The sequence below is a fragment of the Peromyscus leucopus genome, chromosome 6, assembly GCF_004664715.2.
Source record: "Peromyscus leucopus breed LL Stock chromosome 6, UCI_PerLeu_2.1, whole genome shotgun sequence".
Taxonomy (NCBI): Eukaryota; Metazoa; Chordata; class Mammalia; order Rodentia; family Cricetidae; genus Peromyscus; species Peromyscus leucopus.
In genome coordinates, this window is record NC_051068.1 from 22334418 (window position 1) to 22353039 (window position 18622).

The following is an 18622-nucleotide window of genomic DNA, read 5'->3' on the forward strand; positions in this document are numbered from 1 at the left end:
GAATGGACCCTCTCTACCAAAGGGGCGAAAGCTACTCCAAATGGCACTTGAGAAACAACCAGGCAATCAGAGGGCAGCTGTCTATTACGACAACATTGTCCTTCCTAACATTGTCACTCCGTTCCTCCTTGACCTTCTGTCCCTTTCTACCCCTCAGTACTTTCTAACACTCCCTGAGGACCCAATGTCACAGAGAGAAATGCCAGTTTCTCCAGAGCCATCCCAGACAGCCTTGCCTGTGCCCTCTGCCTTTTGGAGGGTGGGGCTATTGAACTCTATCACAGGAGGAAAGTAAGGTTCTTCCCTCAGGAGAGGTAAAGATTGTTTTTTAACATATTTAGTTAGTCTCTTTTGCTTCTCAAAATAAACATCTTTGTGCTCAGTTAAAGGCTTTCCAAGATATTACAAGGGGAAGGGAGACTCTTGCCAAAAACTTAAGCCCAGCCAGACAGGAATATGAAAATTTTGCTGCCTGTGGAAACACGTGACCAGGCAGGACTTTGGCATAAAAAGCTGTCATGTGTGCTTAAATAACCGCAGCGGAGTCTTGGGGTGGCTCAGGGTCCACAGGCACAGTGGGGCTCACAGCCTTTTTGATGGGTCCATTCAGTGACAGCTCACAGCACACACTTGACTATTTATAGAATGTACAAATCCAACTAGACAAACTTCGGTTTTGATGGTTGGAGGAGCAAAGAGAGGCGTGCTTCTCTCTCTTCTCCTGGTTCACATTCTGTTTCCAGTTCTTAACACTTGAAAACTGCTGTAGGAAATCAGGTCCTAAGAGCTTGACTACAGGTTTATAGGATTGGGAGCTTAGGTGAGACATCCTCTTCTGGGCAGCAGCTACCTCCTCCATAAGACAGTAATAAGGCAGTGAGCTAAGTACACCCTCCCACCTACCCCCCTCCCCCGCTCCCCATAATGCTTCCTCAACTTACCAACACGTTAGCTTTCCATCACTATAGCAAACACCCAAGAGAATCATTTTTAAAGAGAAAAGGTTAAAACCAAGAGTTGTAGTAGACTCTGTAATCCCAGAACTTGAGTGGAGACAAGAGGATCAGGAGTTCAAGGCCATCCTTAGTTATAGCTCATTCAAGCCATCTTGGGCTACAAGAGACCTTGTCTCAAACAAATGAGACACACATACATACACAACCACAAAGAGAAAAGGTGATTTTTTAACCCATGATTCAAGGCATTGCGGTATGTGGAATGGACTCCACTGTTGGTGTTTGTGGTGTGGCATTGGCATCATGGTGAGAGCGTGCTACAGAACAAAGCTTCACACCATGAAGAAGAAAGCAAGGAAAAGAGAAAACAGGACCCCATAATCCCTGTTGGAGGCATAACTCCAATGACCGAAAGACCTCTCACATCTTAAAGATTCCCCATTCTTTAGTAGCAACCCAGGGTGGCCCCCAAGTATTTAATATATGAGTCTTTGGGGAAATGTAAAAGATCCAAACTATAACACTTTACAAGAATGCTGAGACAATCAAATGAATAACATCAGTGAAAACACTTTGTACATTAAAAGATGTCGTACAAACTGCAAGCTATTTTTAATTATCCGGGGTTTCTGTTTCTTTGCTCTTTCCTTGGCCTCATTTGTTGCTGTTCCTTGAGGGATTTTTGTTCATGCTTAGTTTCTTACACAGGGACTGTCTGTCAGCCACTCAAATCTGCATCTACACACGATCTATGCACTGTCTAATTCTGAGACCAGTCTGCAACCTAGACTACAGCCCGATTTACCCCGACACTTGTGTATCAAAGGCCGGATGACTCTGGGTCCTATGCTGGAGATACAGGACACCCCTTCAGATCTAAGCCTTTCCTAAGTTACGTGAATCGTGTCTAGCTAATCTGTAGCTGAGTCACCCCTCCCAGTAAGACAACACTGTTTCTCAGAGTTCGGGTATATTTGGATACTTTGAGGCAAAAGTTGGAGTTTTATATTCTTTAGTCCTGCCTTTGTGAAGAAGACAGGCATCGTATCCTTGAAATAACCTAACGTTACTTAGATATCACTTTGTTGACTTCCGCATACCTGCCTCCCCGATTAATTCAATACTTAATTTGAGGTTGAAGTGTTGCCGGCGTTGGATTCCATATCAGGCAAAGACAGCTGATTTCATTTACATTCACACAGCTTGACTATGAAGGCAGTGAGCTAAGCGGGGGCCCACCCCCACCCCCCATAGCAACATGACTTACTATTTGTTCTAGGAAATTCTTGCCCAGGAAAATAAACTTGTAGAGCAAGAAATAATTTCACTGTTCCCATCAGGAAACTCCTGAAAACCAATTTATTTGAACAATAAATCTGCTCATGTCGTCAAACAGCCTCTTCTGAGGACAACAGATTGCTCACCTGGGCAATTGGTTTACTTATTAAACAACTGTTCACTTATCAAAAATTGCTTTGAGGACAAGAGATGTAGCTCAGTTGGTGGAAAGCTTGCCTAGCATTCATGAGACCCTGGGTATAATTCCTGGCTCTACTAAGTGGGGTGTGGCGGTACACACCTGTAATCCAAGCACTCAGCAGATGGAGGTGAGAAAATCCGAAAAGCAAGGTCATTCTTGGCTTTGTCTGAGGTCAAGGCCAACCTGGGCTACATGAGATCCTGTCTCAAATTTTTTTATTTAACTTTTTTTTTTTAACAGAATTTCTTTTAGACCTTGTTATTACTATGTCTATAACCAAACTAGTATAAAGCATTCCCAACTTTTACAAGGTTCCCACTTTGAACTCATACTCCAAATCCTGTGCACTTTACAAGGGCCCCACTTTAAGCTCACACTCCAAATCCTGTACACTTTACAAGGTCCCCCACTTGGAGCTCATACTCCAAATCCTGTGCACTTTACAAGGGCCCCACTTTAAGCTCACACTCCAAATCCTGTACACTTTACAAGGTCCCCCACTTTGAGCTCATACTCCAAATCCTGTGTACTTTACAAGGGCCCCACTTTAAGCTCACACTCCAAATCCTGGTTGTTCCTTCTAAGAGAATCTGTCAAGGAGGTGTGTAGTTGCATTTGCTCTGCCCGTGACCTTGGGCTACAGGGCCCGAAGGACGTGGTGCTGGTGCTTCTTTCTGTTGTATGTGACCTCTTAAAAGGAGAGGGAGAAGGGTCACATGCCGTCTACTCCGTTCTGTATTCGTGAATGTATTTCCTCAATTTATATCTTAATAAATCCCTGCTACCCACTAAATAGACTCATGTGGATTGATCTAATAGAAGAGGCCTCCTTCTCTTGTAGATTTAGTAGTTTTAGCCATGGTTGACCCAAGTTGTTTTATTTTTAATTACATGGGAGGTGGTACATTTGCAATTTTCTTTTTTGCATGGAACTTCCATTTAGTCCTGAATACATCTAAAGATTTTTTCTGTTAAGAAGTGATTACTAGCTAGTGTGTTTGCAAGAAAGTAATCACTTAATATTTTAGGAATTGAACTGAAAGTTTCGGGCAGCTGGGTTGGGGTCAAATCTGAGCTGCTTGGCTCTTCACAGTATTTGAATTCAGTTTATGGCTTGGCTCTCTTGATCACTTTGAAAGCTGGAAACTTATCAAAATGTCATACGTGGGAAAGAGCACTTGTGGTGTTTGTTTAGATCCATGAAACAGCAGTCATTTAGAGAATTGAGTTAAAAAGCAATCTTTCTTTTTTCTATCTTTGTTTTTTTCCCTTTGTTTTTGAAAATAGATTTCTTTGTTCATACATTATATCCTGATTACAATTTCCCTCCCTCTGCTTCCCCCAGGTCCCTCCACCGCCCTTCGGAACCTCTGGATCCACTCCCTTTCCGTCTCTCATTGGAAAAGAACAGGCTTCTAAGAGATAACAAACAAACATGACAAAATAAAATATAATAAATAAAAAATAAGATAAAACAAAACCTATTACATCAAGTCTGAACAAGGCAACCTAACAAGAGGAAAAGAGCCCCAAGAGCAGGCACAAGAATTAGAGACACATTCAGGAGTCCCACAAAAATACAAAGCTAACAGCTATAATATACACACAGAGGACCTGGTGCAGACCTGTGCAGGCCCTGTGCTTGCTGCTTCAGTCTCTGTGAGCTCATATGAGCCTTGAGTAGTTCATTTAGAGGGCCTTGCTCTCCTTGTTCTCCATCCCCCCTGCCTCTTAAACTCTTTCCACCTCTGCTTCTGAAGGGTTCCCTGGGCCCAGAGGGGAGGTATTTGATGCAGCATTTTACTTAGAGCTGTGTGTTCCGAGAACTCTCACTATGTGTAATGTCTGGCTGTGGGTCTCTGCATCTGCTCCCGTCTGCTGCAGGAAGAAGCTTCTCTGATCATGACTGAATGAGGCACTTATCTATGAGAATAGTAAAATATCAATAGGAATCATTTCATTGATTTTTTTTAGACCAGTAGTATTTGGTTTTACCTTAGGTCTCTGGGCATCTAGTCTCTTGTTCTTGGTCACCCAAGCAGTGCTGGATATGGGACCCATCTCATGGAGTGGACCTTAAGTCAAATCAGACATTGGTTGGCTACTCCCACAAGTCTGTGCCACCATTGCCCTAGCATATATTGCAGGCAAGACAGATTGAAAGTCAAAGGTTTTGTGGCTGGGTTGGTGTATACATTTCTCTTGGTAGGCCATGGAGTACATTCCCCAACCAAAGACACTAGAATGTAAGGATAAAGGCTCTATGTAGGCACCAGCTCCACTTCTCCATGTTCAATAAGTTGTGTGGATATTGTCCTCAGCAATGGGGCCCCATTGTCAGTTTGCAGAGAGCAACCTATTGTCTTGGCAACAGTCTAGGTTGTTTGGGGATTTCCATAGGATCCCTTTGGCTAACAACTCAACTGATGCAACCCAGCCCTGGTGCTGGAAGCCTTGCTTGGCCAGTTGATACTCTATGTCCCCCATTGTTAGAAGACCTCAGTAGAATCATCTTTGTATATTTTAGGAAGTTTCCACCATACTAGGTTTCCATACCATCCCTCCACTGCCCCTAAATTCCAGCTGTCTCTCCGTGTATTCTCTCCCTCAACCTTGTTTTCCCTCCCTTTCCCACGTGGTCCTCCCATCCCACTCCTCCTCACCCCTAGTCCACCCATAACATCTAGTGTAGTTCCCCCTCCCAAGGATATCCATATGCCTCCTCGTCCCCAGTCCCTTCCTCTGTAGTGGTATTTGAGGAAATAGCATTACATTCCTCTATATCTAACCTCTCTGGATCTACAGATTGTAGGGTTGGTTATTATTTATTTAATGGCTAATATCCACATATGAATTAGAAAGTCATCTTGCCCTTTCAGTCTGAGCTCAAGGAACCTCACAAATTCTTATAAAGCCAGGAAGTTGGAGTGGATGCAGCAACTGTGATGTCCATTTTGACAGCTTTCCACAGCTTGTACGTTTTTCAAAAGCTTTCTGTCCTTAAAGAAAATATCTAGGGCTAGAGTGATGGCTCCATGGGTAAAAACACTTGTGTACAAGCCTGAGGAACTGAGTTCAAATCCCAACACCTATGTAAAAACTGGGAGTGGCCACAGGCACCTGTAACTCTACCACTGTGGGGAGCCGAGACAGTAGGATTGCTGGGGTTTGCTGGCTGCCTCGCTCCAGGTTCAGTGAGAGACCTTGTCTCAAAGGAATAAAGCACAGAGTGATAGAGTAAGTTACCTAACATCCTCCTCAGTACACACATCTATATAAGCATATGACCAAAAAACCCACACGGATACTACACTCTAACAGAAAAATAAGTAAATAGCTATTTTTTAAAAGAAGCAAAGTAATGTAAAATATTTAGGAAGAAATCTTTGAATTTAGCATCTGGCTTCTATTGACTTCTAAAGACATCAAGCCATTTTAAGTTTTGCATCCCATGGTAAGTTGGGTCTTAATTTTACTTCAGTTTTATTTCAGAGAATCCGAAAGTGGTACTTATTTTAAGTCAGAATGTTTTGCATGTGGTATTCAACATGGGCTTGCTTCCTAGGCAGGTAGCCTGGGAAGACTTACTTTTTTGAGTACCCGTGAGCTTCAAGGAGAGCAAGATGTTTTCAAATATGTTAATTTTGACAATTTTATAAGAGTATTAATCTCTTTTAAAGGCAGTGAAACCAGAGCTCAGACTTCAGTAGGTTACTAAAGACTCGAGGCACGTCAAAGTCAAGAGGCATCATACAGTCTCTGGTCGCAAAGCCAGCTGTTTTCGCTTAGCGCATTGTTGCAGACTCCTAGCCCTCTTCCTATTCTTTTTGTCCTGCCACTAGGCAACACAGCGGATGATTTCACTCTCAAAGGACAAATGAAGGATTTTGAAGCAAGAACTCCAGTTCAGAGTTCCTTATATATCCATATGTTGCCAAGCATCATTACACAAGCGAATTAACAAGTAGACTAAGATGTAACGATGAGCAAAACTTTAATTCCTGAATTTGCTCACTCATCTCCTTCACTTGAAGGCAGTTTGTTGGAATTTTTGTTGTTACAAGATTCTATACACTGTGATGCTTAATACTATCAACTTGGCTGGATCCAGAACCACCCAGGACACAATCTCCAATGACCTTTGTGGAGTATCTAGATTAGGTTGAGGTAGGAAGACCCAGCTTAATTGTGGGTGGTACCAGCCCTTTCTTTTGGTTGGGGTATTTTTATTGAAGTACCTGGAAAAGTAACTAGTACAGCACATGCCCACCTTAGCAATGCAGAGGAAAGAAACGCTTCTTCCTCACCCATCACTGATCTCATGGCTGCAAGGCTTCAGCAAAAGACATAAAGAGTGAAAAGAGAAGGGCACGAATGACGTGCTCACAGTGACTTAATATACACAACATGGGAATTTTTGTGAGGGAAGGAAGAGTCGAGAGGGCAAGCACGCTTGTGTATGTCCAGTTTGATAAACAGTAGATGGTTGTAAAGAATAGCATGTGTATGATGGACAGGTGAGAGTGTGTCTAAGGATGACACACTGGGGCAGTGAGCAAGGCCTGCCAGCTCGCTGTGTCTTCTGAGAAATGTTCCCAGACATTCCTTGCTTGCTTTCAGGAAGAAGAGGGAGCCAGAAAGGTCTGCCTGTCCCTGCTGTTTCCTGAAGAATTCCTTCAACTTACAATAGTCATTGGGCTAGGATGTAGCTCAGTGATCAACCATTTGCCTAGAATGCGTATAATTCTGGTTTGAGTCCCAGCACTGAAAGAAAAAGAAATAAGTATGTTGAGAAGTCATAATTTGGGGCCATGCATCCTAAACTTATGGACACATTATAAACATTCTCTTTTTTAAAAAAAAATACTTCCTGTGGCATAGCCCTTTGTTCCCAGTACTCAGGAGGCAGAACCAGGTGAATCTTTGTTAGTTCAGGGCCAGCCTGGTCTACATAGCAAGTTCAACACTGTCTCCAAAAAAAATTTACTTTCTGCTGGACATGGTGGCACAGACCCGTAATCACAGCATTGGGGAGGTGGAGCCAGGAGGATCACAAGTTTGGGGCTATCCTGGGCAACTTAGTGAGACCTGATCACAAAATACAAACCACAGAAAACACTTTCACAACCTACAAATTATGATACGTATTCTATTACATTTTATAAAATGTTCAAATGACCAAAGCGTTAACTTTCATGAGTCTATTCTAAGCTGAGAGCTGTTCAGTAGTTATGAGCACTTACTGCTCTTACAGAGGACCTGAGTTCAGTTTCCGCTGCATCCAGGATGGCTTGGTCCTGGAAACTGGATAGGGGCGGAGACGGAATAGAGAAAAGACAGACACCCGTGAACTGAAAAGCTGGGGTCCAGTGGGCTGTGCACACTCTGGTGGAGCGGCACCAACTAAGGGTAGTAATCAGGAACCTCAGTGTGTTTATTATGTGTTCCACAGGGACAGGGGTTAACTAGTCTGAGTAGGAAGGCTCTGTAGGCAAGCAATCCCTGGCGATAAACATCCTGGAGGAAGAGGCTGCAGTTGCTAGTTTTTGCACACACTGGTCAATCATCTGTAAACTTGGACCAGAGGAAGGTTTTGCCCATTTCCCATGGTGGGAGGCATTGGGTCCTTGATGTGGCTGAGCCTATTCCGACAATAACCATCCACTCAGGACTTTATTCACTCTTCACACATTCAGTCATGGCTTCTTACACCCCCCACAAGTTCCAGCATCTGTACTGGGGGTTCATAGCCTCCTGTAGCTCCAGTTCCATGGGACTCCACGGCTCTCTCTAACCTCCACAGGTACCTGTGCATACATGATGCACACACAGGCATTCAGGCCTACACACATACACAAAAAATAAAAGCAAACCTTTTCTCTTTTTCTTTTTTACTGCATCTTAGTTCCTCCCATAGTCTGTCTTCCATTCTATTTCTCTTTTTTTAACACTTTCTTAGATTTCAGGACAGTTACTGCATCCTGGAAATGTGACATGCACATCTCTATTCTGTTTATGAAGAGGGTAATGTCACTGGCATTCAGCATTACACAGCAGCACTCATGACAGAAAATCCCTCTCTACCCTTTTCCCCTTCCCTACCTCCTCCTCTGAAGCCTGAACAGAATAAAGCTTATTTCTTTTTAAAATAATGGCTGTGCTTTGAGGAAGGAGACACATTCACACTCTGATTGTCCTGTGACCCCCCAGACAGCATGAGTCCTGGAACAGGGGGCCCCAGGAGAAATGCCAGTGGATGGGAAAGGAAGAGTTTCCAGTCAGCTGGGCCACGTGGGGGAGGTTATAGGACATATATAAAACCAGACCTTTCTAGGGGCTGGAGAGATGGCTCAGAAATTAAGTGCACTTGCTGCTGTTGCAGAGGATCCAAGTTCTGTTTGCAGCACCAACACCAGGCTGCTTACAACTTTCAGTTACTCCAGCTCCAGGAGATCACGTGCCTCATCTGGCTCCTATGGGTACCTGCACTCACATGCACATACCCACAGACAGACAGACAGACAGACAGACAGACACACACACACACACACACACACACACACACACACACACCTTCAGAAAACTTTTTATTTTTGCCTGCAGGATTTAAAATGTTTTATCCTTGAGAACTTTATACACGTGTGCAATGAAAGACAACCATGTCTACCCTCATCCCCCTCCACCAGCCTGATACTCCCCTAATATGTCCTCCTTCATTCCCCTCCCCCCCTACTACTTCCAGTTAGTGCCATGGAGGCCGTGCACTGGAGGCAAGAAATCCACCAGTTGCTACATCCTCAAAAAAAGAATGCTTATCTCTCCCTCAGCAACTATCTGCTGCCAAAGTTCCTCAATAAGGGGTGAGTTTGGAGATCGCTTGCCCATCTATGCCAGGATTTTGGCTGGCTTGCTCTTATGTAGGGCTTGTGCAAGCTCAACAAAAACAAACAAAACAAAACACGTGATCTTTCACCACATAAAACAAGTGATCCCCTGGGTGTTTCTTTTGGGCAACCAGAGCAAAATCTCTTACTGCTATTCTCTATTCTTGTTTTTTTTGTTGTTGTTGTTGTTTTTGTTGATGATGGGGGGGCGGGTGGTGGTGGAGGGAGAGCTGTCCTGAAACTCATGCTGTAGACAAGTCTGGCCTCAAATTCAGAGATCTGCCTGCCTCTGCCTCCCAAGTGCTGGAATTTAAGGCGTGTGTCACCACCACCCGAACTTATCACCAGTCTTATCTACCTCTCTTTAGTAGATTTATTCTTCTGTGGCAGAATCCCTGAACAATAGCCTCCTGGGTATAATTTAAAATGGAGCTTGTGAGCCAGTCTAGTGGACTTCCAATGCCAACATCCTAGAGGCTGAGGCAGAAGATCTCTAGATAGAGCCAGCTGGTCTACATAGTGAGACTGCCTCAAAAGGTAAAATAAGGGGGCATATCTCTGTTGATAGAACACTTTTTTTGCAAGCATGCATGGAGTCCTGGGTTTGATCCCAGCACCACGTACACATGGCTTTGGTAACACCTGTCATCTAAGCGCTGGGGACCTGAAGTAAGAGGATCAGAAATTCAAAGTCCTCTTCACTTAACTGGCAAGTTTCAGGCCAGCCTGAGACACATGAGACCCTGTCTCAAAACAACTACAACAACAAAACCAAAAAACACAATGAAATACATTTTTATTTTTACCCTTTTAATTTTTAAACTCTGTCCATGTGTCCATGTGTCTGTGAGTGGGTGTGCGCACACGGGGCATCAGATTCTCTGCAGCTGGAGTTACAGGCAGTTGAGAACCACCTGATAAGCTGAAACCTGAACTCAAGTCCTCTGCAAGAGCAGTGTACACTTGTAACCTTTGGGTCACCTTTCTGCCCCCAAAATGGTGTTTCTGAGTAGTCAAAATAACATATCAGCTATTTTCAATGCAGGTAAACATTAAAACAAAGAAACCACCATCTGTGTCTTCATTTCTATGCTGATATTTCTGCCTTTTTAGGGTTTTCCTCTCTTACTTTTTCTTTCCTTGTACACTTTAGATATTTCAGTAGTAAATGTCATTGTGGGGGGCTTGAAGGGAGCCAACCTCTTCACAAAGGGACATGAAGAATTACCAAAGTTCTAAGTGTCCATTAATAACAGTGCTCTGTATTTGTGTCACTAAAAACATTCTTAGACTATCAAAATGGCCAGTCACTTCATTCCTCAACAAATGACTTACATACCAGGAACTCTTGGGCAGTAATGGGTATAGCAAAGTAGGGACGATCTCTCCTGTGCAAACAGTGGATAAGAAGTCAACAAGAAGTGAACGGAGCATTCCCAAGTAATGATAGGATAACCGAAGGTCAGGATGCTAGCCAGATGACCATGTTAACCTGAATAGTCACAGAGTATCTTCAAAGAGAAAGTGGGACAGAATCTTAGATGAGGAGGAAAACTTTAAAATCTATCTATTTTGGTACTCTTATCTTATATATAGACACACAGGTACTGGGAATTCACACAAGAGCAAGGCACACACATATGCATGAGTGTGCTTGTGTGTGTGTGTGTGTGTGTGTGTGTGTGTGTGTGTGTGTATGATGGAGAAAAAGAGATTAAAGTTTGTTAGCACAGGCACACAACTGTCCCACACAATGCCTGTGCAAGGATAACCCAGAAGGAAATAGCTTAGCATTAGACAGCTCTTTGAACTTATTCAAAGACGGTGACTCTTTCTCAAGAAAAATGCCCTTGAGTAATACACAGCCTACACAGAAGGTGTGACTTCTCTTCTCAGTCCTGGTGCACCAGGGAGCCAGGCGGTAGCCACTCTGCTTCTGCCAGGGCAGAGGAGTAAGTCTTCTAGGATAAGACAGACTTTCTTCAGGGTGCACACTGGTGACTGGTGTCCCTTGCTTGTAACTCAGCATGAAGCAGTACTTACTTTTCTGAGCAAGAGTGTAGCAGAAAATCCAGGGAGCTGTCAAAGCAGGCTCCTTTAACAAGTAGGTTTTCTGAAAGGGGGAAAGAGACCCTTAAACAGCTTCATGGGTCATAAAAATAAGGAACAAAGGGACTATGAAGTGCCGAAAGAGAAAATGTCATCGATGTCTGCTCAGAGGTACGGATCTCATATATACCAGACAAGAGCAGGTTTGTTTGCAACCTGCTGTGCAAGCTGTGACCCCAAACAGTGGTCGAATAAGATCGTGTCTTGTTTATTATAAAAGAAGACATCTCCAGGTGAGTACTACATGTCAGTAACTGAAGCAGAATCCACCTCTTTGTTTAAATGTTATCCATGTTTAACTTTTATCCCCAGGACAACATCAAAGTTCCAGATGATACCCATGTTCTAGGTAGCTCTAGGGAAAAAGGAGATGCCTTCACTGGCAGCAGGAATATTTAGGAGCCAACTCCACAATGGACCAGCTTTCAGTCTTGGCAGCTTCTAGCTCCTGCTTACTGTTTGCTGATGACTCAGGTAATATTTGTTAGAAATAAAGAAGCTGATGTTCCCTGGTGTAGGAGAAGTTGTTAGGAAATATGATTCTCCTTTATTCTCTTATACATAGTTCCCTGTGTTCTGCTTACCGAAGCTCCTTTTTTCCTAAGATTGACATAGTCATCTCCATCTTCCCTCACCCATTCTCCAACAACCTAAGTCCATGGCTACATAATAAGTTTGAGGCCACCCTGGGATACATGAGCCAAGCGGCTCCTTCCTTAGCAATCCTGCTCCTGTCAGGCCGTTGGAAAGGTCATTTGGGGTGACTCATCTACACAAACACTCCTTTCAAGCTAGACAGTCAAAAACCGTAAATGGCGAGGCTGCAGTGAAGCTGCGGTGCAGCATGTGATCGCAGGGATTGTGTTTTGCAAAGAGCATCTGCCCGTGGCCGGAGAGGCATAGCATCTAAGACGGCATCCTCCAGCTTCACCGGAAAGACCAGACCCTTGTCTAACAAGCCACTTGGACAACAGCAGCTCTCCTGCGAGGACCTTCCTGTTGCCCCGCAAAGGAGTGTCCACTGCCTTCTCCCTCCAGGCAGCATCTTTAGACGCTGGTCAGAGCGTCAGAGCAAGGCCATTCCTCTTTCTTCAGTTCCCTGGTCCTTACCCTGTGCCATATGCAGCCTCAAAGTCCAAGCCACAGATCCGCTTATTCAGCACAGGGCTGGCTCTCCAGCCACTGCTACCTGAGTCAGCGTGTGCACAACGGTCAATTGAGTCTGTTTTTTTTTTTTTTTCTTTGAAAAAGGAAAAGGCAAAAAAACTTTGTGGCTTAAAAGTAGAAGTGTCAAGATGGTGTTACAATTATAGCACCAAAGTCTGGAGAGATGCCTCAGACATGGAAAGCATTAAAATATAGAAATCTGGCTTTCGAAAATAGCTTTATGGCACTGATTTAAATGGTTTGGATTTCTCCCCTTTAAAGTTGATTTTACTTTTTCTTCTTTTGATTGTAATCAGTCATTTGAAAGACAAGTGGTAAGGAGCCTCGTTAGTGGAGGTAGGTGGCACATCAGTCTTCCAAAAGGCAACTGGGGGATGCCTTTCGGATCTGAAATGTTTCTTGTGTGGTTGTTTATTTCTCCTTTTGTGTGTGTGCTGGGGACTGACCGAGGGGCCTTGCTCATCACAGGTAAGCACTGCATCTCTGAGCTACTCCACACCTCCAGGCTTAGGGAGCAGAAAATTTTAAATTAGCTATCAAAAGGACATTAGGAAAGAGAGGGACAGAGGGACTTCAAGTACGACAATTCAGAAAGTAGCTGTACACATGTAAGAAGGTACAATGCTCCAGAGCTGAAGGCCAAGGCCATTTCCCTCACAGGCTTGAAAACAAGGAAAAAGAAAATTAGGCAGCCCTGAGTAACTGCTCCATGAAAACTGTCACCCAATGCCTTTCTTCACCGATGAGAAACGTCAAGGGTATTTCTAAGTTAATTGGACGCACCATGAGGCATGGCAGTCTCAAATGCTTACCCTTTGAAAGACTTGGGGTTGATGTCTTTGAGCCAGTGCCTTCATGAAGATCTTTCATCTTCAGCAAAAATGTGAGGTAAGCTGTATATCACTTCTATTTTCAAATTAGAGTAAAGGTGTCTGCTCAGGCTTTGCAGCCACATCATCCCGAGACGCACAGCAGCCTGAAAACCTACCTGGCCAGCTACTTGGCCTGTGTGAAACATGGAGAAGAGCTTGCGATGCTTTCTCACTCCATTTCCACCACCCTCATTAATGAGTGCTGCCCACCATGAAAACTGCGCGTCAGCCAGAGAAGAGAGCGTAGAGTGAGGCAGGATGCTAACACTGCGAGCCATTTCTTCTGACTTCGTATCAGCACCTGCAGATCGTGTGTAGCATTTCCCATTTCGTGTAAATATAGCCTTCCAAAAATTCTCTTTTTGTCCTACGCCTACACTGCAAAGAGATAAAAGTCAGAAATTTTAGTTTAAAGTTCATTCTTTTAAGTTTATATAACCAACTTGCGAGCGCTGGTGTTATAACTATAGACAATTCAAGGTCTAGTGGTGGTGCAGGATGGGGAAGGTGCCGCAGATAACTGCCGAGTGCACCTTCAATGATAAATGACTCTTTGAGACAAAGTGTCAGGCAGTTCAGTGAGCAAAGAGGCCGCTGTAAACAGCCCTGGCAGAGGGCAGGTTTGATATGCATGATGTTGTTTGAAGTACCTGCAGGGCATCAATCACCTGACACAGAAAAGCTCTGTGATAAAAAAAAAATAAAAAACCTCCCTCAAAGGAAACTGGCAAATTTGTATAAACAGAAAGACTTCTGCACATTGAAAAATGCAGTAATGTGAATGATAAGGCACTAAGTCCTGGAGGAAAACCCACACTGGTTGTCCATTCGTTCATTTAGCAAAGATTCATTGAGTATCTGTTTAAGTACCAGATATTGGAAAGTTCTTTCCCTTTGGAAAGATGAAGAAAATAGGTCTCTGCACTGTAACTCTTGGGTCCTATCGAAGCAAATGCCTTCCATATGTACTCAACAGATGCACACCCATAGGTGTGCCAAAGGACACTGCGGAAACTTGGTAATGGCTGTTCATGAAATTCCACATGGAAAACAATGGCACTGAGCACCAGAGAGCACACAGCAAATACTTTCCAGCAGCAGAAGTAACACAGCCACCAGGCTGCAGGTGAATGCTACAAACCATGGTGACATAGACCATCACCCGCTGCCGGTGAATGCTACAGACGGTGCTAAAATTCCGTACTCCATGGGCCTCTTTACATGAGATTTAAACATGGCACTAGAGCACAGAGCATGGCTTTCGGTGAAGATGAAGAGTAACGGGTTAGTGAGGAAGGGGGCTGCTGGGTACCATTTTGATTTGTGAGCAGAATGGTAGGCACCCAGGTGTGATTATAGGCACCTCTCTGCTCATGGGTCCTCATCAAGAGGAATTCAGCAAGACTCAAAAGAAGAAGCAACGAGTTAGACCTGTCAGAGCAAAGGAAGACTATACTCAGGTAGACGTGAGGGACCCATAAGGCCCACCTCTTACCTTCCCCATCCAGGTATTCATAGCATCTTCATCTGCCCCTCTCAGCTGGAGGTCTGAAGATGCGTTTCCCTACCCCAACATGTTTAGAGCATTTTAATCTAGAAAGTACCTGTTCCTTTTTGAGATTGCTCCAGCCCTGTGTGTCATGGCCGCTTGTATCAAGCTTAGTCTTCTACCTAACAGATCCAGGCTTTCCTCTCAGATAACTCTAGGCCGTGTCTCTTTAACAGCCAACACTACCTAAGCCACTGTCCTTCTCTTTCCCTTTGATTTCTCCTTCTCTTCATCCTTGCTGGGGTATCTCAGGCGTCATGTCATTTTTCTGATACTCTGTCAACATTCCTAACAAGACTTTTTTGGGGAAGATAAAATTTTTTGGAAAGATAAAAATATTAACAGCACACCTAACAAAATTATCACTAGTTCCTTCTTACTGGGACACAAAGCAGTTCTATTTTTTCTGGATGTCTTTCACAATTAGTTAAGAGTTTTCTACGTTTGTTATGGCTATCTTTTTTAATTCCTAAGACCCCATCTCTTCTTCTTTTTATACAATAATTTGTTGTAGAAACTGGTTTAAACTGGCTCACTTTTTCCTGAGAGGTTCCCCTCTCGGGCCTGGAGGGCTGTTTCTCTTTGTTGTTTGCTTGTTTAGAGATGGGTCTTGATGTAGCATAGGCTAGCCTCCAACTTACTCTGTAGCCAAGGATGACCTCGAATCTCCAATCCTCCTACCTATACCTCCTGAGTACTGGAGTTGCAGAAATATGCCTCTATGCTCAGTTTTATGGGGTGTTGGAGATCAAACCAAGGCTGTGTGCATACTGGGTGACAGTCTACTCACTGGGCTCCATCGCTTGCTCTCCTTCTGGTGTTGAACTTGTTCCTCGTCTCCTGTGATGGTTCATCCTACAGATTCTGGGGCTCACTTTTCAGGTTTAGCCGTACATCCATGTCAAGTCTTAATCCACCTTACTTTAATATGCTTTGAGACTCTGCATATCTTCTTTCTATACCTTTTAGTTTTAGTTTGGTTTTAGCTTCTATTCTGCACAGCACTTGACTCTGACAGTAGCCTCTTACTCTACTAATAGTTACCAGATACAGAGTCAACTGCAAGAGACTAAAACCTCCAAGGCCACATTCTGGATCTTTCCATCCCAGAATGTTGCTGGGAGAAGACTTCCTCTCCTGGTCCTCTTGTGCTCACCCTCTTTTGAATTTAGAGTCCCGCAGCTGTCTTGGAAGATGGATTGCTGTGGATATCACTCTATGTAAATAAAACACTGATGGCTAATGACCAGGCAGGAGGTAGGTGGGACAAGGAGAGGAGAATGCTGGGAAGCGGAAGGCTGGGGGAGAGAGACTGCAGCACGCAGGAGGAGCATGTAGAGACGCCGGTAAGCCACCAGCCACGTGGCAAGGTATAGATTTATAAAAATGGGTTAATATAAGATAAAAGAACAGTTAGCAAGAAGCCTGCCACGGCCATACAGTTTATAAGTGATATAAGCGTCTGAGTGATTATTTTATAAGTGGATTGTGGGACTGCGGGGCTTGGGGAACCTGGAGAGAAGCCCTCCAGCTACAATGGATCATGCACTCTTCCCAGAAGGGGTGTCAGAAAACTCACGGCAGAGGTGACACTGAGCCATTGCTACAGCTGAAAATTCTCCCTACCATTCCATAGCACTTTACAGTATGGACCAACACCGGGTACAGAGCCAACTGAAATCAACTGCCAAGTAATTGACTGCCATCCTATTAACTCTCTTATACAGTTTGACACATCAGTGTGCCCCATTTTCTCATGATGGTCTGAATGACTGTAGCTCTTTAATATTAACATCCTTTCTTTCCCAAGACTAGCAAAAAAATTAATAATTATTTAAGGGAGATAATCATAGGCTTTGGTACAACAATCTCCCTTTTAAAATAAAATAATAAAACCAGAAAATAATTAATTCTTTCCTCATGCCTGAGTCAAATATCCAGAAGGTGCCAAAAGCTTGAGTTAGGAGAGCTTAGAAACTCTTTTGACTCCATGGCTCAAACAAGCTCCCGCCTCTTCTGGCACACAAGACCATTGCATTTGATGCTATTTATTACAACTGAACCCTGTTCATGTGGTATCAGCCTTGTCTCCGTGGAATCCCATCTATTATCAAAAGCCTCTGCATGCTTTATGTTCAAAGCGCCCAGCAGTGGATAGAAAGCCGGTACTGTCCTAGATCAGGGGACCGTCACATCACCCAGAAGCTGAGGGATGATTACAAGGCACACGTCTGAGCTCTGCATGGTCCTGCTGGAGGGAAGCAAAACACTCGTCAGGTGCACTTTTCTCAAATGAAAATTGACATTGTGCATGCAGCTGAAGCCTTTCAAGAAAGAGGAACATGTTGAGAAAAAGGTCAAGAACCTAAAAACCAGTGTGGAAAGGACACCTCCGCACCATCTCGGAGATGGCAGTGAATGCCAGAGAAGAGGCACAGTGGCAAGTCACTGTCAGGACACCTGTGCTTCATGCCAGTGGCTATTGCTTGGCTCCTGGGCTCTTCTTCTGTATTCCTTTGAGTGTTTTTAATGCCTATCTTTGTTTGATTTATTTGTATGGACATGGTGTGTGTGTTTGCATGCACATATGCATTCAGGCTGCATTTGTGTGTGTGTGTGTGTGTGTGTGTGTGTGTGTGTGTGTGTGTGTGTGTGTGGTGTAGGCCAGAGGTCAGCGTCAGCTGTTTTATTTTTTGAGGCAGGGTCTTTGTTGTGAACTCAGTGCTCACTGATTGCCTAGACTGGCTGGCCAATGAGCTCTGGGGATATGCTTGTTTCTGCCACTGGCCCTCACTAGGGTCACAGGCACACAAGACCCTTCCCAGCCTTTTTTTTTTTTTTAATGTGGGTGCTGGGGAATCTGAACTTGGGTCCTTGCACTTATGCAGCAAACACATTACCAACTGAGCTACCCAGCCCCTAACTCTTATTCTATAAACTGCTTTATTCTGCTCACACTCTCTTCCAAATTATGTACCTTTATATCGATTATGTCTGAAACAAACCTTCTCCAGAACTGTAGAGAGCATTTCAGATCCAAGTTCAGCTTCTGAATGTCTAGCATTGAATGCATGGGAACACATCAACCACAAGGAAACAATATATCAAGTGGAGAATGGGCACACTTCTAGAAAAGCAAAACAAGAAACAAGTCCACTCCCACCTCAAACTGGTGTGCAGAAACAGAAAGATCAAGTGAGGTGGAGGCTATTACAGCATAGAAGAGATTTAAAGACCACGAGGAAGCAATCCTGGAACCCAGATTGGAAGCAACCGACTGCATACTCTTATGAAAGGCATGCCGCGTTTTCCAAGGGTTCGGTGTTGTCAGACAGTACCACAAAAAGGAGTGCTGAGCTGCACAAGCCACGCTGTCATTTCCAAAGAAGTGGGGAACATGGATAGCTAAGGCGTACGGTTACTGTCTGTGTGCGCTCTTTGGGTGGAGAGATCCTGAACGAGAAAGTGATTTCCTGCACGGTAGATGAAAAATGACAAAGTGCCAAGACCGGGTCATAGCTCCTTCCTGTTGCCTCACACACAACATCAACTGATCACCAGCACCCATCAAGGTGCTCACAGTGGTGAGAGCCAGTCTTCCCTGC